The 27,405-nt window shown below is 48.3% G+C and overlaps 1 protein-coding gene across 8 annotated transcripts in view; it reads left to right on the top strand.

The window, feature by feature from the left end:
• Nucleotides 1-27,405, top strand: part of Ten-m (teneurin transmembrane protein Ten-m) — a 341,617-nt gene that overhangs the window by 58,088 nt on the left and 256,124 nt on the right. The window contains exon 1 of one of the 8 annotated variants that reach the window (XM_046630562.2): nucleotides 532-1,714. The exons of 6 other annotated variants lie outside the window; for them this stretch is intronic. The gene's annotated coding sequence lies outside the window, so the exon portion shown is untranslated. Of the gene's footprint in view, nucleotides 1-531; nucleotides 1,715-1,777; nucleotides 1,921-27,405 lie in introns of those variants that run through there. One more of the 8 variants, XM_046630560.2, reaches the window with a different exon arrangement.

Below are 27,405 nucleotides of genomic sequence, written 5' to 3' on the forward strand. Positions count from 1 at the left end.
GCTATCTCGGTCGTAATTTCGTCCCTCTCGCTGCGCTTTGCACCCCGAGTTCTGCCGCTGCGTTATCGTATGCATTGGATGCGCGGGGGAACTTGTATCTTGTAGATCTAATTTCCTGTAGAATGTATGACTTGGTATCTGCGGGTACCATGCCCCGGTTCGTACCGCGTATGAATCCGTAGTCCACTGCAACTGACTAGCGGACGTTTCTTTCTAAAGGCGAGGAAGAGGCGTTGGAACAACAGGGCAGACACCAGGCTCACACTGCAACACTAAGGTCTACACAAATTTCCACTTACGGGGGGCAGAGCGCGTCTCTATCCCTTTTCATCCCTCCGCCCCTTGTTCCGAGCTTCTTCTTCATCTCTCTTACCCTCAGTTTCCCGAATTGCTCAGGGTATATCTTGAGGCATCGCACTCCCAATAGCCTCAAGGCGGCGGCGCGTCGCTTCTTGCTGCTCGTGGGGGTGGCTTTGGTCCCCGACCGGAGGGTCGCGCCGTCAGTCGCGTCCAGAGGACTCTGGGTTTCGCACATCCCGATCCTCCGGCAACACGCTGCAAACTACGCGAGTAACTCTCGTCTGCGATCTCGCCACGCGTTACAAACCGCCGTTGGATACCAATCGCAGTGTCGAATCAACCCCTTGGAAATCATCCTCGTGATCAGTTGTCACACGTGACTGTATAAATTTTTGGTTTTTCTATCGATTCTTTTCCACTTCCTCTTTTACTTTACAAAGAGCAAAAATAGTGCGAATTGGTGCAACTTGACATCGTCACTGCCTTACGGATATCTTCACCTCGACCTTTCGTCACGGAAAAGAACGACGGAAACTGATCCGCCATCGACGTCGATGAGCGCCAAGAGACAAAGGGAGAGAATAGCATTATAGGAAAACAGCTAACCTGTTAGCCAGCATTCCAACCCCGATGCTAAGTACATACGGCTCGTCTTGCATCGACGCCATATTGACAGCTGACACGTGAGTTCCCTCGGTTTTCCCTCCCTCGTTTGCTGCCAGCCACTGACGACACCCTTTCTCACATCCTCGTCAGCTATTCTCATCCCCCGATGCGACTGCTCCGTCCTGAAAGCCATCGGTAACAAAATCATTGGGCAAGCACTCAGGCTGGCTAAAAAGCTGGAAAAACAAACCAAAGATAACACACCGCTCTTCCGGCTCCAGAGCAAGCTCCTTATGCAACACTATTTCGGTCTTCGGGTGTGAGAATTTCTTGCCACATTTCCGATACATCGGATGGTTGTTCGAATTCCTTTTTTCATTTCTCGTGACAAGTACTCGACGTGTCCCTGTGAAGAATGAAGATTCGTCACCGCGAGTTTGACAAGCCTCCGGACATGTGCCTCGAAGATGTTTCTCTTTGAGTGAGGCGTCGCGCATTTTTTTTTCCGCTGCGGAAAGTCAGCCGGAAGATTTGTCAATACGGCGTGAAGCAGCCTAAAAAAAAAAAATTTCATCGCGTGGATGGTATTACGAAAAGTTTTCCAACTCTGACAGTCGAGTGACGCGTGATTTTCCACCGACCTTGAAACTTTTGGATCATCTCGGAATTCTTAAGTGAGAAACTTTCCGCGGGTTGGGAAAAGTTGGGGAATCGGCGTACGTACCCTGTACACACACATACCTGCTTCTGGGATCAGTGCTAGCGCCCCGTTAGCAAAGGTTGCTCGATTCGACCTTGAAGATCTTCGGTAAGTGATCCTCCCGGTGGTTCCGTTTGACTTTCGGCTTTGATTCGCCGGCTATACGTGACCAAGTGAATTTTATTTTTCCTTCTCTTATCCGCGTACTCGAAGATAGGTGATTTGAAACTTGATTCGCTGTTCAACGTACGTTTGCTAATCCGTGCCTCAATCGACAAACAGCAACGCAGTATTACTTCGGATTTTCGCTAACGGTGAGTTTAACGTGCCAAACATTTATATTCACGACCGTAAATTGACCCAGGCAATGAGAGATGAAAATCGTGCCTTACTGAGTTACGTAATTTAACGAACGATCGACGACATTCCTCGATCAGAAATCACCAATTTCCCCAACTCTTATCGTGGAAGAAAATTAGCTGCTTAGTCACGTGCAGTGGGCGTGCTTAAGCCTCGACGATGCTATGCACTTATAAGCTTTCGTCAGAAGCTGATTATCAGGTGCACAATCTAATTCTTCACTCGAATGAAGTGTATATAGCCATCGCGTAGGAAGATTACGACGGCTATTCAGCCCGAAAAATTAAAATCTTGATTTGGTGCTCGATCAGTGAGCGGAGAAGTTTTATTGCGTTGTGCTGCGTTTCTCTCCGTGCTTTTTTCTTCCTACGTTTCTGTGGCGACCTGATTTCTGCGTTCCCTAAATCGCAGTGAAACGTTCCGCCGAGTAGGGGGTTGGTAAAAATCGTAATATTCCTTGCATTCTTTCTCTGGACGTATACGCAAACTGCAGCGTGCCCATTTCGCGCTGTCTGGTGTTAAATACGGCGGAAGATACTGCGGAGAGAATGTCGGAGTAAAGCGGCGCAGCAAATTACAATTCTCCATAGATCCCGTTTCAGCTCGCCTGCACATACAGCTCGGCTCACTCTGTTGCTGCAAGAACGCGAGAAAGTTAAAAAGAAGTTGAGTCTTCGGAGACACAAAACGCAATAAGGAATGGACCACGGCACCCGTGCAACCCTGCACGGAGTTTAGAGAAGCTCAGCCCAGGGTAATATTCGTTACAGCTGCGGAAGCTCTACAACCGCCTGCATAAAATCCGCACTTCCCGACGACAGCGGGACTCGAACTGCAGTTCTGCACGTTATGGAAAGTAATTTCGCAAGATTACCGCATCTGTCCGCGTTCAGAAGCTCTTAGAGATTCTCGGCAGAAAAAGCTGAACTCAGTCCTACGCTCAGCAAAGGTGGTCGCTTTGAACCCTCGGCTTTAGCTTTACCTGTTACGATAAAAAAGATGTCCCGACTCAAAATAGAGAATAAGGCCAGAATTTTTTTTTTTTTTTTTTACCCAGTTCCAAACGACTTCTTGTTCGTCGTTTTATCCTCTCAAGGTACGGAACTCTGTCCGACTGGTTACAAGTTCATACTCGAAAGAATGTTAATGTATACATGTATATTTATAGTACGGTAGACATCGAAAAACATTACCTAGAAGGACGAGTTTCGCGTTCGTTTTACTCTCGAGAAAATTCGCAACCGCTCAACAAGGGACGTTGATGAAATTCTCAAGCAAGCACAACTTGCGAAGGGATCATTACGTTAACTTTGGAAAAGGTTTTGTTGCCGAAGCAAACTCGAGTGACTCTTCACTTTTCGTCATTCACAAGAGTCAAGCTCTGCCGTATAATCAGAGTATTACAAAAAAATTCACCTCATTTAATATCACTAATTGTGCGAGATTTGTACTTTTCTGTGCTTGCAAGAGAAAATCAAATATGAGAAAAAAAGAGAAAACCAATTCACCTTCAGGACTCTTCCGAACCGTATCATAAGCAATCCTGCGATCCTTTCGATCGAGCGTTCGAGGTCAGTTAATTCTTCCTTCAGTTTGAAATCCAACGAGGAGCCCGGCTTTCGATCAAGGAATAATCGATCCGGATTTTCGACACTGATATCCTGTCAGCACCCGGGTAGGTCACCAGTGGCCGTGGATAAACGCCGGTATCTGTTACAGACGTTGATTTCGCCTCACGATCTCAGACGACATGCCACGTATCCGACTGCAACACCGGCTACGTGTTCATGAAACAATGCTTGTCTACCGGTGAAGCTACCTGCGTAGAATCCCGATGCGCTCCTCGGCCAGAGATGTTATAAATAATTGTAGGTATGGGCATTGTGTCATACCTGCTGCGCGGCTCCGGCGCACCTAGGTCGGTCACCTTTTACTACAACAGTCATGCCCACTCATTGCCGAGCTGCACCCGGGACGTCGGACTTACGCATTGGAGTGAAACCGGAGTAAAAATTCAAAGGGTTGCGAGCTGCTGTAAAAACGAGAATTTATACCGCCAGTCAAACACATTCGTTGGGTAGCTTGTACGCAGCAAAGGGTGATATACGTGCGGATAATTTCCCGTGATATTCTTCAGCGGCGGGTTTTGTTATGCCGCTATAAAAATTGCCTTATAGTTGCGATTTTATCATCGCCGAGCCTCGCGATTATTAGCGGGGCCTAAGGGCCGAATCATTACAATAAATTACAACCTCTCGTAAACAATGAAATGCACGCACCCCCGTCGAATCGGCTGAAATCGCGAAGGTTTTTTCCGCTTCCGCCGATAGGATGTGCCCTCCCTTAGTCAGACTCGTCCTAATTCTAGCGCGCCTTTTCACTGCTGCCTTCTTTCCTTTCATCCCTGTTTCTTTCTTCCCGCGGTAAATCTTTGCCGGTGATATTCGGGAGTCAGAGATCAGTCGCTATTTTCCATTAGTCTTATCGGCGGATATTACAAGGCGTGTCGCTCTCGGCGGGCTGAAACGATTCTCGGTATCAATTTGCGCGTGCGAGCGTGTTGCCGGTGAAAATTACAGGCTTAGTTCTCGCCCGGCAACGAAAAGTGCCAAATTATTCTTCCTTTCCCGAAGGCACGAGGAGGCGTTCAAAGACGGTATAAAATCAAGGTTCGTAAAAGGTCAAAATTGATCATCGCGGAGTCGATTTGAGAAATCCTTAGACAGACTTCCGCGTGGAGGCGGCTCGGGTTCCCGTTGATTCATTATAGTGCGGTAGAAGAATTTCTTCAAAAGTTAGACGGGATATTGATTTACGTAGACGAGGGCCTCTTAAAGCACACTCTCGATGCTGGATATTATCGAATACTCCGCCTTGCAGCGCCGCGGGATCCACGCCGCCGGAGAGAGTGGAATTTTTGTGACGTAACTGATCGCGGGGCGAACCGTTAACTTGATAAATCCCCGGCTATACGTATTCGATCGAACGTCATGATCGGAGCGAGATCTTGAGCAACGACGACGACGCGATTGCGCGCTCAGGAAGCGCTATAAATTACATTTAAAAACAGAGTGTCTAGAGTCGAAGTACACCGAATTTCTCTCTCATCTTATTCTCCCTCTCTCGGCTGCGCGATGTAAATTTAAAATGGATAAGAGGATCGGTGTCGCGGCGTTTTATGATTCCATGAATCATCGAATATAAGATTCCGGTGCTTTTAATTTAACGAGCTATCTTTGCCCGGCGCTGCCGCGTGCAGCCAGCTCTCGCACTAACAGGATTTCACCGTTTCCTCCCCCCCCCCCCCCCCCCTCATCCCCCAGCCAATGATAACAATATTACCTTATCAATGCCGTAAATTTTCTTCATTTTCCACGGATGCCAGCACGCGTCACACGGATGCTTCACCATCACGCTGGTGATCGACCCGCATGTACGTACAACACTCTAACGGTCGGTATTTATGAAGGGCTTGGCGTGACATGTCGCAGTGGCATCCCACTGATAACCCTAACTGCCCTGCGAGCACTCCGTATTAATTCATAAAATCACTTCCAATCTATTAGATATAATCACACTTCAGAAGCCTTACATATACTTGACTTCGGGGTGAAATAACGTTGGTATGTCATTAAATCGATGTGAAGATGTCAACTTCTATTTCTGTCCGACGGTAATTTTTCAAAGTCTGGGGTAAGCGGCAATTCTGTCACGAGAAATATAAGCACAATTTTAAAACTTATCAGGCACATCTTTACAAAATTCACTAAATTTCGATTCCGATGGAACACCTCTTTCGGTCTTCGTTACAGGCTACAAAACAATCGTATCCAAAGACGAGTAGAGAAAATTTTTCGTAATAAAAACTTCGTCGATCAGAGGCAAAGAATCGGGAAAACGACGACGATGAACAGTTTCCATGATCGAAATTCCGTACCACGGCTTTCCCCGCATCGAAAACTCTGGTCGAAGAATGGGAAAGGCTGAAAGTCCAACGCGATTGAGTAGACACGAGTAAAAGGGCAAGTAAAAATTGTAGGAAGGGGTAAACTTGCGCGTTTGTCGCGTGGCTAATCCCCGACCTTCGTCGGATAATCCGGCATCAATCCTGCAGCGTCTCGTCTCGTCTCGTCGCGTCAAGTCTGGCCCGGATCTCGCGCGAACGTGCGTCGGGTGGTCTTGGTCGGAAACCGGTAAGCCGGGGTCTTGGATTATACGCCCGGTAGCTGTAGCCGAGGATGCAGAGAGCGGGGACTCAGCTTGGCTGATATAATAAACAATTAATTTAACGAGACAACAATGGCCGCAATATCGGGCCCCGCGGTACGCCTAACGATGACTGACAGCGGTTTTACCGAGGCAGCTCACACGCCAGCCCCACCCTGTCCGCCCCGCACCCCCTCCGTTCAGGGTGCGGCCGCAGGAAGTCGCGGGAATGCCGCCTTCCGCCCCAGGTTACGTTATACGTTCTGCGTTCCACGTCGTACGTCGCTTATCCGCACACGACTCAATCTCGGCGGACAGGTAAGCCGAGCTATCGAATCCCGCGGTTTCGAGTTGCGGGTTGGCGGTTCGCGTGATCGTCGCGTCGCGTCTCGTCGCGACGAATTCACTCGGGCTAATCACCCGGTGATTAATTGGAACCCGTTTCCTTGCCGGCCCGGAGATTTATCGAGAAGCTATATTTAATCCACCATTGATGGCCGCGGCCGTGGCCTTCAGTTTCGTTCACTCGTCCCACGGCATCACGCGTGTATCCGGTGTTTACTACTCGATAGATTTACTGGGCGCGTGTCTGCCGCAGTAGGCTGGTATCGAGGACCAACCGCCGTAAAAACTTATATACCGGATCGTAAATATGGTAAGTATCCGAGGAATTATTGGATTATATCGGTATACCTGGGAAACCGGGCCGCGTCACGAGACGAAGAAAACCGTCCATTGAACACGTTGACAAGCGTCGACGAGATTGTTGTCAAACTAGACTCGTTTTTACTCCGCGGGTAGATGCTTTTCCTCTCGCATAGCATCGCGTCGCGTAATTATATCGCTGTTCGTTGCGTCCCTCCAGGAAGTCACGTTCTTTACCATTGATGTGAGACGTTTGCGCACGTAGTTATTGCGCAACGGAGACGGAAAATAAAATCAGACACCTGTCTCACCGCCACGTGCTCAAAAGATTAATCAAAGTTTAGTGAATTCGTAAAAAACGTACGGTAAGCGTTTGAGTGATGGCAATTGGTTGAGTCTTTGCTATTGACATCATCGGAATAACCCTAAAACTTACGTTCGAATATAATTTTCGAAGTATTTATAAATCCCTAAATCCATTCGTGCGCGTTTATTCATCCCTGGACAATGAATTGAAGAAAATTGCGGGAACTGCATTCGCCAGCATCGCGTGATGCATATAAAAATCCGGGCGGGCTATTTGCTTTGGCAAGGTTGTAATTCCGAGCGGGTCTAACCATACGCTAGGGATGAATTAAAAAGCAGCACGGAGAGGTGAAACCCACTCTCCGCAGCAACTAGGTACGCCTAGAACGGCGAGAAGATAAAAGCTCGGACCGGTTGACCCAGTAGTCCACGTTTTTATTGCCGAAGCCGGGCGCAGCGTGCGACAATCTCGTTGTTTTACTCCAGTCCAGAGTCCTCATTTTTTGACTTGTTTGTTACATCTTCTTTTGCCTCCATATTTTTTTTTTTTCGACATGTGTGCCACGATTGCTGTCTCTCTCGTAAAAACATCCCACACCCGTTTCGCTGACAAACGAGAGTACGGAGTATCGAGAATCCTTTAAAAATATCACGTAACTATGTTTAATTTTTTTTTTTTTTCTAATCGCGACTTGACCACTCGTATTCTGTGGAAGAATACGATGCTGGGCAAATTGAAACGGTCACGTTTGTCCAACGGATCGCTGTCATAGTAAAAAAGAAATCGATGAGTTTCGAGACAATGCAAGAGAAAATATCATGTCGCAGCTTTTTCTGGTATTGTACAAGAGCTGGCAATAAAGCTTTATAAAATGAGATGGAGAACGTGTACCCTTTATACGGTTCCGTATCTCCGATTCTTAAAGACCCATCTGAACCCCAGCCGTACGTTCTGTTTTACGTCAAAAGTAATTTCCCTCCCTGCACTTAAGTACCTGGGCCTAATCCTGCAGCAGCAGGAGCAACACTAACCAGGACACCGTCGCGGTATTTTTCGGACTAATGTAATGTAACCATTCTCTCACGCATACCAAAGTCGGTAAGAAGTACGCGCTTATCTCGAGTGGGTTGCAACGAGTCGGGGGTTAAAAACCGGGTATACTGTGAGGTATTATTCCCAGAACTACTTTCATCCGCTTTGAAAGAAGCGCGTAACACGTGTTACTGTCGCAGATTACACGCGGTATTCAATTTCTACGCACCTTATATGACGTGCGAGGACAGTCTGGAATGCGTCAAATGTTTCAACCCACTCCTACAGCTCGACAATTTGATCCATATGCCGGTAGAGCACGTTTCGTTTTTCCCAGCCAGACTGATCGTGGAATCGTCGGAATGAGGGCAGAGGATTTTTTTCATTTGTAGGAATCGGCGTCGCGTTTCACGCTGAGGGAAAATCCAACCACGGTGTAACTGATTTGAAAATCAATCACGAGCGATGACTCTGCCTCAGTCAGAGTTTTCGGAAACGCCATAAACTCGGTCGTCGACTCTTCAATACCTTTTCTCAACCGTGCGGCTGAGTCTCGGTCGAAGGAACGCGTCACGACACAAGCAATACGGAGTACTGATTAGCATTTGAATAAATCCCGGCGTAAGTATACTCGGATGTAAATTTTGACATCGATGACGACAGATTTGTGGTCACGATTAAATTACATTACGCTTCTAGCTTGTATGTGGAGGGTTTTCGTGATTCTCATCAACCGGCGCTCGACACTTGTACAAGGTTGTAACGTTGCCACGATTTAATTCGGCCGTATATACATCGACACGTGATACGAGTCATCGACGGTGTCGATACGGGCTGATACACTGTGCCTGCCTAGGGTCGTTGATCGGAGAGTAATTGCTGACGGATTAACGCGCGCGTTAAAAGACATCGACTATTAAACGAGGCGGATAAACCGATAGGGTACGTGTACATAATGAAATCGATGTAACTTACAGAATCGCGGGGTACTTGAATATGACTCCAACATTGCGTTATTACCACTCGAGTGAATGTGTAACGCGATATTTTTAACGAGCCTGCGGGAGCAATGAAATTTCGTCTGTGAATCCGGAGCGCGCGCGTTTATAATGGTGAAAATTTATGCGCCGACGTAGTCGAGGGTCTGCACTCACTTGAAAGCGAAAATTACCGCGTATAGGTAACGCGGAGAGTGCAGGGTGACAAGGAGAAACTGTTGACAAGGGTGCGTGGGTGGGATTTACGCGCGTAAATCAGAGTCCGAAACTGGTGGGGTACTTTTAACTCGTTCAACGGCGGGAGAACAATAATTTGAATTTTACATTTCTGTGGAGTCATTAACGCGCTTGTCCCCCGGCTTTATCGCCGGTCAGAACATGTTTACTCACTTAATGAAGTCGTGTAGATCCTACCGACAACTACTACCACTACTGTCCTTTGTTTACTTTCTACGAACAATACGCACCATTGTCAACGGATCCGGATATCCAGCGAGGTCCCAACACCAACGCAACGCGACGCGACGCGCGACGCAACGAAACGCAACGCAACGCAACTCGGGACTTCCCCGCCACCTTTGTCCAATCCGAGACAATGGGGACCACCCGAAAGTCGAGATGACTCGAATCGATTGTTCCTCGTTCCTCCGTCTCTAACCGAGGGATAATTTATGAACGAGGAGAAGTAAGGAGAGAAAAAATGTGCACGAACATGGAGGCGAGACGGGTTGTCAGTCGGTTTGAACATTTTTTCGGAAGCGAACGGATGTCACGCTCGTCGACTTAACGCGTCGATCACGTAGATCTGACCGCAACGTAATGCGCTACGCGTTGATTTCGGTATTAGAATATGACTTCATCGCGTGCGGTGTCCCGCGCATGTGATCCGAGTTTATAAAATCCATTCAAGAGAGCGGTTTTCGTCATTCGCCAGATTTATCAATGTCTCGAAAACCGTGATTTCATTATGGATGTCGCAACGCGATGCGGCGAGGAAGGTGAAGAATATCAACGAATGAATCAACCTGTCAGGAATTTAATTCGTACGTCGGAGTCTCGATGTCATTGAACGAACGAGATTGAAAGGTCTCTGATGATCCCCTGGAAATACCAAAGCGGAGTTAAAGAACTCGCTGATAGTCGACTCTGAGAGAATTTTTGTCGGCCGAATTCTCCGACGGCTTTTCCAAAACGATATTTGTCTTCTGAAAAGGTTTTCACGGGGACCCATATCTCCATCAACGTCACCGGCTGACTATAAAGTGTCCGTTTGACTCGCGGGGAAAGGGGGATGAAGAACCCTGAGGAAGAAAGAAATTGAACAGACTGCTGCTGCTGCTGCTGCTGCTGCCGCAGTGCAGTTTGATCGTCGCTTTTCCGAGTTCTGAACGGCGAAATGAAGAGTAATTGATAGAGCGTGGCACTCGATGTATTTTAATCAACTAATCAACTCAACTCGGTTATGACTTCGCATCCGCGCAACTGGAAGACCCTTATGGAAATTAACAACCCGTGTAACGATACAATGGCGGGTGATCACCAGGCGTTCAATCCCCAACACGCGATCCAGAGCAGGAATCGCAGAACACACCTGACGACGCGGTGAAGCTTCTGTCCCTTCCGTCGTGTGGAATCGCTGCTTCGCGGTGAGAAGCGGGGACAGATTTTCTGCTCGACGAGCTCGTCGACGCATCGATTTCACCTAACTCCAGTCATTAGCGCATAATGTCGTTCGTACATAAAGCATTACCTCGCCTCTTGCGGTGACGAGGACGAGCATGAGGAGGCGGGGGTGGAGGTGGAGGCCGACCCTCCGTCGGTCGGGTCGTCGAAGTGCGAGGGCAAGGAGTTCGCCGGGGGTTTTACGACCTTTTTACGATTCATTCCGCGCGAAGCATATATTTGCTATCACTAAATGATCTTTGTTTTACATTCGAAGGGGACGCCAGGCTGTTTTCTTTGAAAGCAGCCGAGCCCGCCCGTCTCCCTCTCGTTCTCTAGAGTATGCAAACATGCCCCGGAGATATTTCGCGGATGCCTGACAAAAATAGCACGTCAAGAACCCGCGAGAGCTGCCTGACAATCGTAATCACTGGAAAGTTTACAGCGATAGCGTGGAGCGCGAGGGATGAGAAAAGTATACATCTAAAGGTATACAAACATAGATACATACATCGAGATCAACCGCCATATTCGCGTGACGGAAGCATTTTATCTGACCGGTAACTAGACCGTGACGTGGATTCGAGTAGGCGGGCATACATCAACGTCGCCGCTTCGTGATTCGATATCTCGAACGGTCGAAAAGCAGGAGCGTCCTTTGCTGGCGAGGATCCGACAAAGCGTCTAAAATTAGCAAATTGTTATATTCCGGTAGTGAATTTTCCGCAGCACGCTTTCGACACAGGTGTAACCAGCCACTGGGAGTTCCGACGACTGTCAAGCTTTAAAAGAGGGTTGGGCGACGCGGAAATACAAAGAAATAAAATGAAGCCGGAGAGAAAGTGAGAAGGGATGAAGAACAGACAGAGCAAAGTCGGCAAGAGCTGCGGAGTAGGGGTTGAGAAAAAAAAAAACGAGGGCGCGCGGTGGTGAGAAGATGAATTTAATGTAGGTCACGGGCTTGCGGCAGGCTACAGCTGCCGGCGCGTACAGCCGAGAATTATGAACGGGGTGTTGTAAAACCTCGGGGAAAACTGACTCCCTCGGATGAAGAAATGAAGACCCTTGCTCCGGTGGCTCCGGGTTGAGAGTCGGGGCACGCTGTGGCCAATCCAGTGTTGATAACCGCACGGGGCCCGAACACGGCATGCTAATGTTTCGCCACACAATCTTGGCTTCTGACCCCGGCAGCCACGGCAGCGAGAGAGAGAGTCTACCAGGCACTCGAGATTGGGCGACACCCTCTGAATATCAACCGCGAAGATATTACCGTCAAGTCTGAGTCGCGGGGCGTATAGTGTTAAGATTTTTAACCAGCAGCAGGGGCGAGACTCGCCGGTTTCGTACGGGATACATTTTACAACCGGAAGACCAAATCGTTCGGTGACCTTGGCGCTTCGCACGTATGACAGATAACTCCTATCCCATGAACGGAATACAGAGCGCCGATTACGCCAAAACGGACTTCTTGTGACGCGCTGCGACGTTGCGTTGAATCGCGCCGCTGTGTGACCGGCGTCGTTGATTGATCGCGCTTTAAGCGTTTCCGGGTGCAACAGCATCCCCTTATTCGGTCTGCTCTGCCGTTTTTTCCACGAGACGATACGCGCATGGTGCATGCACCCCTGGTTTGTGTCGCTTTAACGCGATCTCGCGATAATTATAGCAGAGGTCGTGGTCTCGCGGCCTTATTCTCATTCGTTCACCTCAAAGCGCGTTTTAAAGTCACGCAAGCAGAGTCGGCGTGCACGCGAACTTAGTCCCGAGCTCTTCAGTGGCTACAGGTAGCCTCCGTATTTCGCCCTGCGGTATATATCCGTCTTGGCTCATCGAGCGGGACACGGCAGATATGAAAGAACAATGTCACGTCGAGTTTTCCCCGTGCAGTCAATGGAAGTGGCTTGCAGGAAGGTTTTTTTTTCACGGAGAGGGTTACCCGCGAATACGTGTGGCAGTTTGTTTGCGGTGGCGAATCGCCGGCTATTTGCCGTGGCTTTGTCGTCGTCTCCGCGAGAAGAAAAGAGCGCGCCTCATTGACGTTTCCCCGAATGCCTGTCACCCCGGTTTTTTGACGGAGGGTAATGGTCAGAGTCCATTTCCGGGATAGACAAAGCCCTGACGTTGCCGCCACCGCAACGACAGGCTGACAATTACAAAAGTTTCCTCGCTATTGGCGTAAGTGGATTGACAACGGTACCCCTACTTCTTGGTACCTACTGCGGCGTTGCTGGCCGTGCAAGTGGGACATAAAAATATCGCATCGAATGGCCACTGTCAAAACCAGAAACGTCCAGAAGACCCTCCCTCCCATCGCGTCTCGACGTGGCAGATTGGCTTCGCGATTCGGAAAATAGTATATACAATATATACATACATATATACACATATTTATATGTCTATCCGCTGTTTCATCCGTTCCAAAAATACGTCTAGCAAGTCAAAATCAACACCGAATGGATAAACATCGGTATATTTTCACGTGGTATCAGTTCTTCAAGTTCATGCAACCGAAAACGTTTATACCGATACCGTTACCCGAAATGCAACCAAGTTTGGAAATAATTACAAGCACAGCGTTTCGCTGCATTTCGAACTGAATTCGCAGTCGAAGACGAGACGAAACGGTGCAAATTTTGACTCAGCTTTGCGAACCGCATACCCCGCGGCTTAGAATTTTCGAGGGATGGAGGAATTGCGAGGGAGATCCGGCCGGTATAGAATTTCGCGAAATCCAAGAATTCCACGCCGATCAGAACTTGACCTACATAAGTCAGTATTAGCGCGGCAGTCGGTGAAAAAGAGTTCGATGGGTGGAGGAGATTTATTATGCCCTTCGAAACGGAGCCTTTTGCTTTTTGGCGTGGTGAAGAAGTTCGAGTACCGATCTGAAAAAAAATTCTTCTCTTTTCTAACGGTTCTGAGTTTTCAACGGATTCGCACTAGAGGGAGGAGAATCAGACTTGCGAATCGGGGCACAGACAGCGTGCGTCGAAGGGAATGAGCGCTCTGGGGCATTTGGAATACATATGTATCTTTTCAAGTGAATTCTTTTCCAGCACACTTTTTTTGGCCCCGATGAGCGAACGCCTCCGCGACGGGGCGAGCTGGACGAAATTTTCGAAACATGCACCAGCCGGGGTTAATATTTGAACGTGGCGAGCTGCAGGTTCGATAAAAAAGAATCCGGCGATCGACCTTGTCGAAAAGACCTTCAAAGTTGGGCCCCGATCCCGTCAGGGTTCAAGCTCGGCTCGGTAAGTACTTCATGAGTCGGGTTTTTCGCCCTCAGAAGTCGGCCGGCGTATAATGCGAGCGGAGAAAAATGGTGAAATATCGCAAGGATTTCTCAGCCCGAGTCTAGGCGGCTCGTTCGCGACGCGCCCTTGGCTATTATTTCGCCAGCTACCGCCTCTGCGGGGAAAACGCCGTCGCGATATATCCGTTGACAAACGATTACGCTCCGACGCTCGCCCTGGCTTCAAGTAAGAAAACACTTGCGCTAAATCATACGAGCGGCTGGATACACGCCTCCGGCCTCCTCTTGTCCTCCTCGCCACTGCTGTCATCATCTTGAGCGAAAAGCCGAGGCATTTTATCACAGTTTGCGTTGTATAAAAATATAAGAAATTCACTCAATCATATTTCGTACAGCACTGAAAATGTCATAGTGAATTTTTGATTGATTCAACACTTACAAGCTTTCCACGCAAACACAGTGTCTCGAATAGCTTTGAACTCTGACGGGATCGTTATTTTACAAGCATAAAGAGGTCCCAAATTTGAACGCCTGTGCCCCCGTCAAACGATGCGAGATTATATTATACAGGCATGAGTCGAGGTGTGTCACCGCCCATACAATTCGAGCAGAGCATATCGTTGATTAAAGGCCTAACGCCTACGCCTCGACGTGTATTCAATTCGAAAATGTTCAACGAACCGTTCGTTCCACGCGTAATCCGGTGATATTGAATTTTGCCCTGGTTTGGATAGTGACAGGTGTACCGAAAGGGGAGAGGGGGGAGGAACGGGTAACAGGAGTTTCTCAATTTCCGGTTTACCGACAAAGAATTTTACCCTTGACCCAGGTACTACGGGTGATTTTGGAAACGTCAGCGGCGCATTAGCCTTCGCCCACGTCCCGTATCGTAAAATAGTGAGTAAATCGGATTTTTCTTAGAGGGGCGGGTGGGACGGGGTCGTAATTGATCCGGGAGCCGACCTTCGAGGAAAGGCTGCGTCAGCTATAAGGAGTTCCTCTGTCCTCCGCAGACGTTGGAGGGGTTAATTCAAGAAGCAACGCTTGAGTGGTTCCCCGCATAAACAAGAAGCGTGACCCTACGGATTGCGGGACGCCTAACCGTCCCTTCGCCCCTTCAACCCTTCGCCAACCGCGGCCTCGTCTGAGATACGCGCTCCGCGCGGAACGCGTTACTCTTTCTTTACCTACGACGCGACTCTTTTCGTCGACACCCACCGCACTCGACGTTCTCTCAACCCCCGAAACTCGGCCACACGCGACCCTCGTAAAACGTCGATTCGAGCCCTCAAAATTTCACGTGCACGCCGTCGCTTTTACACAGGAACAGCAGAGAGCTTGCGGGCCGCGCAGAAACGGTCCGCGACTTCTCCCCTAACCCTTCCAGGATGGGTTCGACCCTTGAGCTAATCTCACTTTGCACAGGCTCTGTGTATACATGTACACTCTCTGCTCGGACTTGCCGCTCCTGTATCCACCCTTTTTTATCATTGTGGTTTACGCGCTCTGGCCACTTTTTACTCCTTCTTCGGCTCGTTTCATAAAGTAAAGCCCCGAGCCAGAGGGTGAGGGTTGAATTAATGACTCCGACGGCAGACACTACCTGGGCATTCCGGCAGTCGACGTTCCCCAAGGCGTCGTTACGGGAGACAGAGCGCATCAAACCCCCATTGCCGTTTGTTTATTTACCCCATGTTCCACATTAGCGGTGCGGAAAGCTCTATTTCAGAAAAGTATATGAGAATAATTCGATGAAAATGTGACGAAAAACGAAGCGAGCGCTTCCCTCGCCACCTTGTTTCGCGGTGTATCCATGAAAGGGTGAGTTTATCCACCGATCGCCAGCGATATGTACGCACATATGCGGTGATACGTGTTGGTGTATATGCATAAACGCTTCCGGGATGAAATAAAATTCCGCAAATTCCTGTCGTCACATCAAGAAATATTCCGCGAAGGTTGGTAGGAATGACGTTTGGCAGCCAGAGGGTTGTTACCCCTGGAGGAGAGGCTGCCTTCAGCCCCGTCGAGGGATTCAAATAAATTCCAGGTTTTCTGAAAAATTCAAACGCCTTGGGCGGAGGCTAGGCCGCCGCCATAAGGAGGAAAAGTCATCTCGACGATCCATATCCGCGCTCCTTATTCCACCTCATTCAACTTTCAATCAAAACCGCGCGGGGCAGCCCGCAATGCAGTTATTCGCGATTCAAAAATTTTTCCATAAGAATTCGCGCGTCGATTCTCAGAACGCACTTGCTAGAACTTGGCTAATTCGAGCCCGATTGAAGTTGCGGTTCTTCAACGAGTATCGACGTCCCCGCCCGCCGCTTCACTCGCCCCGTAATTGATTGCCGACCTAAATATTAACCGACTGAACGCGTATTGACGTTCCCACCAACGAAGCTGCGACACGCGGCTTCGCAAGCTTATTTACGTGCCTGCGGCGAAAGCTCGTTAATAGAGTTGAAAGCATGAATTTCTCCTATCTCTCGGCGTTGAAAACTGCACAGCCAGTACATAATATTTTAACACAACGACATTCAACTGATTGTGATGCGAATGCTGTCGGCTAAATACTTACGTACATCTGATATCCGCAGCGCAGTTTACGCCGCAGATGTTGCACCGTGAATCCGTTGAAAACTTATACGCTATAACCGAGAGTCGTGCACGGATATCTCGAACTTTTTATTTATAACATAAAAGTTTTTTATTCCAAGCTTACCTCGTGCTTTTCCCTTGCGCTGTGTCTTCCTCAGCGAGCTAGTATTCCGAAACTCTCTTTTCTTTTATCCTTCGTTCCTCTTCTCCTTCTTCTTCTTCGTCTTCCTTCTCCCTCCGCGTATTCTGCCATACGTCTGCACTGCGTCTCCGTTCGCAGTTTTAGTTCGGTTGAACCACCACTCGCGCATAACAAATGGCCACGTTGAAACTTTTCTTCAACCTGCTACGGCGCGGCATTCCGGGCGTCACTGTAAATAATTCGTTTCGAGAAATGAATTCAGATGAAGCGTTGTCTCTGCGGGACAAAGAGTGATTCGAAGAATCTCAATGAGTTATTGGCCCGTATAATATTCGCGATAAAGAAAATCCTCACCCCCGAAGTGGAGATTTCGGTATTCGAATATTTCCATCCGCTTCGCATGGTGCGTAATGACAATTAAATATAATTTATCTACCCGCACCTTTTTTTCCTTCCACCAGGATATTCCTTCGCCCTGCAATTATCCCAGCGCTTTTTGCACAGGCCGCGTCACTTTCACCTCCCCCCGGAGAACCATCGCTACTTTTTAGCGACTTTTATCTGCGGCTACCGCCCGGTCCAGATACATCTCGTTCTTCGGGGGCCCGCTATCGCGTCCCGACAGCCCGCAGCGTACCTCCGTCCAAGTTTGAACTCACTCGGATCTTTGCACCCCTCGGGGCTGGCCCAGATTGTTTTATCTTGTTCGAGTCAGAGACGCACTGACACGCGCCGAAACTAGTTAACCATAAAACCGGCACCTTGGATCCAGTGAGAGACGCGCTTGCTTCGAAAGATTCGCTCGAGTTTTAGCTGTCGTAATTTTTTTTTCCTTTTACTTTTTTTTCTTGGAACGAAAAGTAATTCTCGCTTGTTAATTCCGCGATTCGACGTTAATTTGGCAATTATACTCACCGCGACGAAGCTTCGCGTGGAGATAACGGATCGGTCGAACTAAGCCTGCATAAAAATGTTTACGTATGTTTATTTTAACTGGATTATTATCATTGAACGCGTTCGGCGCTTATCGGTTGGTAGAATCGGTGCACGGCAGACTTATAATAAACGACATGAGACCGGGTATTAAACAATGTGACATAATTTGACGCGACATGCATCGAGCGAAGCGGTTCAATAGCGCGGGATGTAAAAATAATTGTATATCTCATTCGTCGCGGATCGTCGAAGACGACGGCAGGCGGTATAATAATTCCGGGGAAAAAGTTTGCGAGTAAATCATCGCCGAGGCGCGTATAACCCTCGTTACGTAATAATAAGGCGGTAACCCTGGTTCCCGGGTTCCCGGGTTCCTGTAGCCACCCTGGGAGGATGAAATTGAGGAGAAAGCGAAGGGGACACCCCGCCGAAAGGCATCGGTGAGCGATAGCAAAGGTTTCAGCAATGGACAGCGCGATCAGTCTTCCATTATGCTTAAGTCGGGGGTGTGGCGGCGGCGCAGCGGCGTTATCGGGAACCCGGAGGCAACGAGGCGCTTCTTCTCCAGCTGATTCCGTCGACTTAAATCGGGGAGAAGCTAACGCGCGGCTGGGATATACCGATTCGGTATACGTTTCATTATCGTCGTTATAACTCTGCTCGAAATAACGTCACCCGGTTTCGTCCCGATCGATGATTCCGCGTCATCGTTGTTAGATCGCCCTTGTTTTTTCGTGGGAAGTATAACCCCGCGTCCGAAATCCAGGCTCACGGAATCCCTTGACAAGCCTTTCATCCTTCGGCTAAAGAACGGCTACGTGCGGCGGGGAAAACGGCGAGGAATCGATGCTACAGCGAGCTGGAGACAGTATCGATTAACGACTCTGCGGCAGAGGAAGTTGACCCTGACCCTGTTGCCCGTTCGGTTGGTTTCTTTGAAAAATGAAATGATAGAGATCAGGGCCGCATTACTCGTTTCAACGTTGACTTTATATTCGCGAAATTGCGGGACGGCAAAAGGTTGATTTACATTTCTCTGTGATGATGCATGTCCGTTTTTTTTTCTCTCCTCTCTCCGGGCGTATTTCGCTCATGAAATAATGTACAGGAATTTGCTGCTGCTGAAGATGTGTAACGCTGAAGAAAAATGAATCAGCATTTCAGAAATGAAATGTCCCGGCATGCGATAGCGTTTTTGTTTCCTATTCTACCTCTGAAATAATGAAAAACACTATGCTTTGTATACCTTGGCGCGCTTCTATTCAAGGCACGAAATTCGAATGATTCGGAGCCTGCAGCCGAGGGTTGGTAGGCACAGGGATGAAAATGGAAATATGAGGCACAGCTCGGCACAGGTGCGTCAGAGATGTCTGTCGTCTCTCCACAGAGTCTGCGGGAACTTCGCTTAAATGAAGCCCCGGTGAAAACTTGGCTGTTTTCAGATTTCCACCGTATATTTTAACCAGTTCTCTTGTCAATGGTATCTCGTGCGAGATTTCAATTCGTCACTTTGAGACACCCCTCGAAAATTGAGGTAGCTGAGTATTTTCCTCCTACAAGACGGATGATCGATAATGCTCGTGACTACGCGCGTATAGTCGAATACAAATTTCCGTTTTTTCGAATTCTACGATAATGGAATGAAAAAGAAGCAAAAAAAAAAAAAACAAAACGCGGTTTGTCGAAAATTAATTTCGGTTAAAAGTGGGCAACTGTCGTCTGACCATCAGACTGATTAAACGTGAAGGAAAGCCGTCGCAAGATTAGCCCTCCGATGTAGTCTGAAACACCGGCATACGTGCGGCAGTATCGAGCTACGTGCCGTGCATTTCGGTAATTAGACCTTGCGTGCGTTATCTTTCGTGACGTGCCGGATTCATTGAAAAATGAGGAGTCCGTCGGAGGCCTTTACAAATCCGTACGAGTAGTAGTCGGTTCGATTGACCGCCCGTCGTCTTTCCGTCCGTCGATTTTTCAATATCACGAGGAAAAAGAAAGGGGCTCGCGGTGAGTGCTTTCTCTTTGCTCAACCTGTTATGTGTATACGGTTATCACGAATTTCTGTATGTTTTCTTCTTGTTTTTTTTTCTCTTCCTCTTTCATCGAGAATTTTTCGATGTCGGACGATGGGCGGCGTCGAGCACCCCAGCCAGCGGTCAGGGACCATCATGAAACACTGACAGGCTGCGTTCGCTAATGTATTGATCGTTGATCGCGCCACTGGGCGTCCTGTCCATGATCTATTGAATGCTGACCGCGACGCATATATCTCCATTACCGTGACCGCATCTCGTACACGCCGGTACACTCGATGCAAAAACCGGCTACCCTTGCACCGCGCCATTTTGGCTAGCAGGGTTTTCGGCTGTTCGCTATTCTTCCGCCATCGTGTTTGGCAGTTTTGGGCTGCGGTGGAATTGATGATCAGCCCATAGCTGGAAGGAATATGCTTGTGTACGGGTGTAAGAGACGGTAAATTGACGCGTGATCATCAAACAGATTCGATCGGATGATGAATCATGCACTGATGTTACACGACGAGATGAAACCAGTGGAAGCTTCTGCTGGTCTCTGGTTACTAAGTGCGTTTGGTTATGACGTACAATATCACACAAGTTCAAAGTTTTCTTTTTCTTCTTCTTCTTCTACTTCTTCATCTCGACTTGTTCGATTATACGAATCCAGCATGACGAAGATGTATAATGACGCTAGCTAATATCGAAGCCTACTTTAATTCATCTCATCGTCGTATCCATTAATAACCGAAGGCTTTTCTTTGTTTCAGGTAAGTCAGCAGGGTTCCGTACAGCAAGTATACACCGTGTACCACGTGAGTTTCAAAGTCATTAATCAAGTCACGCTCGCGTCTAACGCGGACGAAATATCCCGCAGTGAAAAATACCACGAGGAAAGAAACATCCCTCAAGCCACCCCAGAAGCTCTGCCGATATTATCTATTGCACGATAAGCGTTGTTTAGATTAACCGGTTGGATCGGGGCTGTTCCAATTCCCGGTATAATTACTACCGAAAATTTTCATAAAATTTAAAGTCTGGTCTGTTATTTGTCTCGCGTTATGGCGACGATGCTCATGTGCCACCTGAAATCGTTCTCATTATCATTAGCCAACGTACGTTCCAATTACTCGTTCACGTTCTTCCTTGTTATGTGGAACAAATACTTCCGAGTCATCGTGCCATTTGATTTTTCCCTTCGCCCGAGGTGGTGTCATCAAACTTTTGGCACGAAGTGGCGGCAATAAAGCAATAAGCCAGACAACGAGTCGCCGATTTTAAAACCTCGAAGACTTCGTTCCATGCGGAGATAACCCGCCGCTGTGTGTCTCGAAATGCTCGAATTTTGTTAATTAAATGTCTCCGACGAAACCGATTCCGGCTTGTTTATTATAGGAAGATTCTGTTCCTCTGCACCTGGCGTTACTCGAATAAGAGAAGGAGACGATTTGGGGTTAGCTGACGGAACGAGAGGGCGAAGGAAGCAGGGCGGGCTAATTGGATGTCGAAGGCGCAATCTTGTGGTCTCCATTTGTCATTTGGTAGCAGGACATCTCTTCCCCCCATGCCGCCGCGCCGAGAGTTTTGTCACCGAACCGCGACTTCAATTCGGTTCATCTCTTTCACAATCCGATTTCGATCAATTACAAGCGACCTCCATTCGGCTCCCTCCTTTCCCTCTTTCTTATACCCGATAATGAAGAGTCGATAGAAATATTGGATTCTTCGCCGGACGGATCGAGGTCACATCGCTGCCGTCGAATCAATGGGAGATCAGAAAGAGAGAACAAAGAAAGCCGGGTGCCGCCGGATTTTGAAATTGGCTGTAGAAGGTTCGAGGTGAATTAAGAAGCTCGCAACTAATCACTGATCGTAATATTCAAACATCGGGACTTGGGATTCTGTGCACGCTGCTGGAGACTGTACGTCAATATTGATATAACCCACGTTTGGGATTCTGCAGTAGCAGTAATAAACGCGAGACGTAGTGTCAACTTCGAAATCACGTCAATCTTGTAAAAGCTTTGGATCGACAGAGATTCTCTTCCACGGTGCATCGCTTCCTAAAACAAGAACTAGATGTTAATGGAACAATTCATTCCATGATACTCGACCTCAACGCTGTTCCGTTCTCTTCACGTAGCAGATTTGACGGTTCGATGTACGTACCAATTGAAGTTGTGAATTATTCAGGGTTGTGGGTTGAACAATTACCAAGCTCTTTGTACAAAATGCAGATGCATACGATGCGTATAACTGGAGGGTAAACTCGTGCCACGCAGAGGCTAGCACGAAGCGTTGTTAGGGGTAGAGTATAACCAGCCACCGTGCAACGTCTATCGCACGTTGGGTGTACACGTCGATACGACGCCACGGTAGAGCAGCATTGTTTGCCCGAAAGACAACACCAGTAATTGTCTCCGTCCGCTTCTCCGTAACCCAGTACCCGATTACCGGGAAAAATACACGAAGTAGCAAGTGAATCGAAAGTGGTAGTCAGGGTGCATCCGGTTTTCACGATCATCGATCATCGATCATCGTTAACGCGGATTTGATTTTTCGCCTAGACGATAGTCGCACGAGTCGATCGCTTCTCCCCTACTCTCCTACCTTTCTTCCCGTGCGAGGAACGAACGAGTGACTAATTGTTCGCACGCGATAAACCAGACGGACGATAAATTTTTCTATGGCACTCAACCGGCGCGGGTGAGAGGCATCGCCATGTGGTGGCCACGTTCCGCCGCCGCAATACCCGGAGAACCGGAGACTCGGTGAGCCGACGACCGGGAGAACCGGAGGAGCAACGCTACTAATTGCTCATTAGCCGGGTTCAGAGGCATTCCTGAACGCGTTACGGGCAACGCCGCTCTCTTACTCTTCGAAGAAAAAACCCTCGGTCCCGCAGCCCGATGCACAGATGAATAATAATTGTTGTGCGGCATCGATGTGTGCACGGAACGGGATCGACGACAGGGAGACGTTGCAAAGAATCGCTCTTCGTCGCACGAGACCGAGAGAGAAATAGAGGCGGTGTAATTTCATGCTACAGCCGGAATTATCCCTGAAAATTTCACTTCCTCTTACCGATTTTCTCAGCGAAATCGAGCCGGCATCGCTCGGGCGCATTGTCAATGGTGTTACGGTCTTGCCTTATCACTTTATTTTAACGCCCCCTCATTTTCGTTATCCATGTCCTTAGTCTCACTCGATTTCATCAGCCGCCAACCACCCCCGAGTCCCGCGCCTCCTCACTCTCTCAGACCATGATTAATCGTTGTAAATAAACGTCCTCGGGTAGGACTGCCTCGAGAAGGATTTCGCCAGACCTGGGTGGTTATTTCTTGCCCTTGCGGGTGAGTTGTGCGGAATTTGCCGGTGAGAGCGGGGGATGAAGCGGGTGGCGGTGGCGGCGGTGCGGAGTCGAGAATTTATAGGGAGTGTCCCACGCGTGTATAATTTAGTATCCCGCTCGCGAGAATATGAGATAGGTAGTTAAGAAAATGTGTAATACCGTTACTTCGACGAGTTTCTCGCCGTCTTCGTCACCCCCGCTTTCCGCCTCCAGCAACCCTCGAAGTTTCGTACTTTCTTGCCCTAAACTCTGACCCCGCTAACCTTCATCCCTTATCCCTTACCCCGCTCCGTCTCTTCAGCTCGGTAACTCCTAGTGCCAAGAGTAGTTAGCCGTGTTCCGAGGCAGACGACCGACCGAGGACCCATTAAAATCCTCGCGCATTGATCCCTTTCAGCCGTTCAAGAATCGACTTTTCGTCCCGTCGTCCTTGATTGCAAGACTGCAAGCTCCTTTGGAAACAGAGATTTTTAGAATAGCTCTCTTTTCACCCTTTCCCCTTTTCATTTCGTCCAAGGGGCAGAGTCGGGGCCAAGCCTTACATAATCGGGGATCTCGTCAGGGTGCTCAACCTCTCGAGAACTGGGTCGAGCCTCGGAGCGTCTCTTAATTAATTACCTTCTTCAGCTCGCTGGAGTTTCTCTCCGTTGGCACGGAGGGGAGGCACCGGCGTCGAAAGTATGTAGCGGGCGCGTGTTTCTAGTAGCTGCCCCTTGAACACGCCAACCCCGGTCTCTCTCGGACGCACCGCGTGGAAAGAACTTGGCCGAGCGTGAAGGGTGCGAGTGTCTTTCCTTTTATCTAACGCTAGGACGCAAGACCAGGGCAGAGATCCTGCCGAGGTAAGGCGACTGCAAGGAAAAGCGCGGGGCTTGCGAAGTATATTGTTACGAGGAACAAGGATTAGATAATTAATGAGGCGAGGTTAAGTATCTCGGAGTAAGCGAGTACCCAGCTATTCTTTACACTCTCCCTCACTTCTTCTTCTCCTTCTTCTGTCTCTGCATCCCCCAAGCGCGAAAGCAGAGTACCAAGATATTTGTGTAATGATCACGGTGCCGCATTTACTCCCTTAAAAACTTCCCTGAAACTCACTCACTCATCCTCTCTTATTCTTTCCTCGGAGATGAGCGCTGTTGTGATCCGATGATCGAAGCCCCTCGCGATTCTGCAGCTTCACGAAAACACGAAGAAGAAACATCCCCCTTCATTCACACCCCGGTCTGAGTAACAAAAAAGGGAGAAAAACCGGGGTAAATTACTCAGAAGAGAAACAACGTAATGAGGGCGCAAAGTGAAGCGGCGAGCTTCCCAGCGCGAGAGACCGTAAGAACAAAGTGTTCTTCGCTGACTGCAGAACTATCGAGTAGCACGCCGTGGTTGCAACTTGGCTGCACCAACTCCCGAGGGGTCAACAGCAACGGTGGGGAGGCAATTAAAGCGTCTGAAGCCGCTAACGAGGATCACCTTGCCAGGAAATTTTCATCCCTGAAGCATCCCGGCGGTCTTTCAACGGAACACGAGTTCGCGGAAATCACTGATTGCTCAAAGAGTGCTTTTTTCTTAGAAACAAAAGAATCACTTTTTTAAAAATATTGTCAACGTCTCGTCTGATCGAAATGTCTCGAGCGAGTCTTGCTTCAAATTCTTCTTTTCCTCTCTGGTTCTCTCTTTCTCTTTTATACCTCAATTCCATCCTGCTGTTTGCCGGTCCATAGCCAGATTCTGACGGATAGAGGGTTAAGAGCAGGTGCACCTGAGGACATGCACGTTTCGAGATGATTGTTTAATTCACCGAATTCTCGGCTAATGGAGCGAAGCGGTAATTAAAATTCTCCCCAAATACCAACATCATTAAACCCTTTAGATGCACAAAGGAAACCGCGCAAATGATTCGTCTGGATGGGCGTTTCGGATATTAGGATTTTCGTAAGTGTTTCGGTGGCTATCACTGCAGAACGACAACGACGATGATGATTAACGTTCGATTAAAACTATATACACCAACTTTGTAAGGTCAGCCGTCTCCAACACCTGCTAGTTTTTTTCTATTCCGACGGACTCGAGAATTGTTGGTGGGCCCGCCGCTGGGTGGGCCCGAAACCAGCTTCGCGCAATATATCGCTGTGGTAATTACGGAGAGGTTTTAATTAAATTTAATGAAGAATAATGTATCGGATACGCGCGCGCTGCACGCCACTCGGCGGCACCATAATATTATGATCCATGCACTTATTTTTCAACCAGAAGGATACAAACGTCTCAATACAACTCGGATTCCCGCAGTCACTGGGACCCCATTCCGTCCGAAGAAAGTCGCGGCGCGGCGGTATAAAGCGATAGTGGAAAATTCAGGCGAGGAATGTTTTTCACAAATCGCTTGGAGCGGATCTCGGGCTAGCTTAAGTTCCCTCGCATGCTTTGTCTCGACTGGACAGAGACATCAGGCGAATTTCACTGCGGCTCGGGGGCGGCGAAACACATACAAATGGAAATTAAGTCGAGGACTCGGGCTTTCCTTGATATTTTCTCCCCGCCTTCGTGAGCGGAAAAGCAGAACTCCGCAGAGTTCCGTACACACGATTCGGGGTGAAGTCAGGCTCGCTTACGGAGAGACAAAAGCTCGGATTATAAGGGATGGTTAATTATTAAAACTGTTTTGGCCGGTAATTAAATTCTGGGGTAGAAATATTCGCATTCGCATATATGCACCGGGTACGTTGTTTGCAGCCTCTTTCTGATTAAAAATCGTGCGATAAAGAAAAAAATAAATAAATTCAACCGACGACAGAACTACCACTACTTCACACTGCCTCCCCCCGATTTCATGGCTCCTCCCTTGTACCAGCTGCGTCGTATTTTCACCGGGGTCTTAAACCCCGCCTGAGAATAATATACGGAGTAAAATGAGATCCTTTGATTATCCCATAGGAATCGGTCGGCAGAGCGCTGCATGCATATACGCATCGTGATCAAATGACCAAGCAATTTCTTATGAAATTCCGTTCCGTCTTCCTTCAATATCGATTTAAATTCTCCGCCACTTTTATACCTAGTCAAAGAATTCAACTATCAGTTCGTTTTCACCATGAACTCAGAACAGATTGCGATTCCATGAACTCGTGGAGGGAAAAAAATGACGATAACAGCAATAGTAATAGTAATAACAGTGAGCACGCTGATAAAAAACCTCGCAGACGACCTTCAGACTACCGAAGAACCCTCTCCTCCCTCCACGAGCACTTTATCCAAACATTTATCAACACTTACTCCGCGCCGTCTTTTCATCACCTAAGTTATTCGTTCACGTACAAGATCACGGAGCCCATGTCAATTTGCATAGGCAAACCTGTCTCCCATTCACCCGAATTCTTCGTACTTGTTAAAACTTTTTTGATGCCGAATACGTACGTTAATTCGAACGCTCTTTAATTTCGCAGTTATCAGCTGAGGATGAATCAGCATTTCGAAAGGTGCAGTGACTTCTATTCCCTCGCTTCGAGTGACGGAAGTTTGACCCGTCAAACGGTTCACTATCGTCAAAGAAGTTTCTGCTCTGACGGAGGAACGCGGGCTTCGGTATCTCGTGCACTCTGTACAAAGAAGGAATCGATACTGAACCGTGTTAGGTGCACTGTCACGGGGCCGTGGGCTGGTGTGAGTTAATTGAAAAATGCATAAGAACGTACTCTCTGGTATGACTGTAAACGCGTTTTCGATTCAACCCGAGATCCGGCCGCTCTCTATAAATAGACTCAGCAGCTCCCCGCACCTTTGAGCTGATCGAATGGCCATCATACGAAGCGCGCTGTACCAATCTCACGCCTGTTTTTACAGGAGATGAAGAAAGACGGAGATGAAGATGAATTGGAAAGAGAGAAGCTCGTGGCAGAGCGGTCGAGTGGAAACGTACGACGCGTAGTGTGATTTCGGTCTAAGAGCAAACCGCAGTGGTGGAGAAACCAGTAATAACACTTTTACCGTTTTTTTGCAATGTAAAGATTTTGTTTTTTTTTCAAACGTAAAAATGCAGCTGCAGGGACGCGACGCTAAAGTCTAGACGGTATGCATATAATAATTTCGAAAGAATATTCGAATGCAAATCTGCCCACGTACCAATCTAGACAAACCTGAAATATCCGAGAGCGAAAACGCGACAGTTTGGCGTCGCCAAAAACTCGGTAAGATTCAAGATTCAAGTGAAAGAGAGAAAGAGAGAAGGAGCAGGAGAGTAAGGGTCTCTTTCTGGTTCTCATCAGCATGCGAAAACTTTGTTATTTGTTTGAA

The sequence above is a fragment of the Neodiprion pinetum genome, chromosome 6 (genome assembly GCF_021155775.2).
Source record: "Neodiprion pinetum isolate iyNeoPine1 chromosome 6, iyNeoPine1.2, whole genome shotgun sequence".
Lineage (NCBI taxonomy): Eukaryota > Metazoa > Arthropoda > Insecta > Hymenoptera > Diprionidae > Neodiprion > Neodiprion pinetum.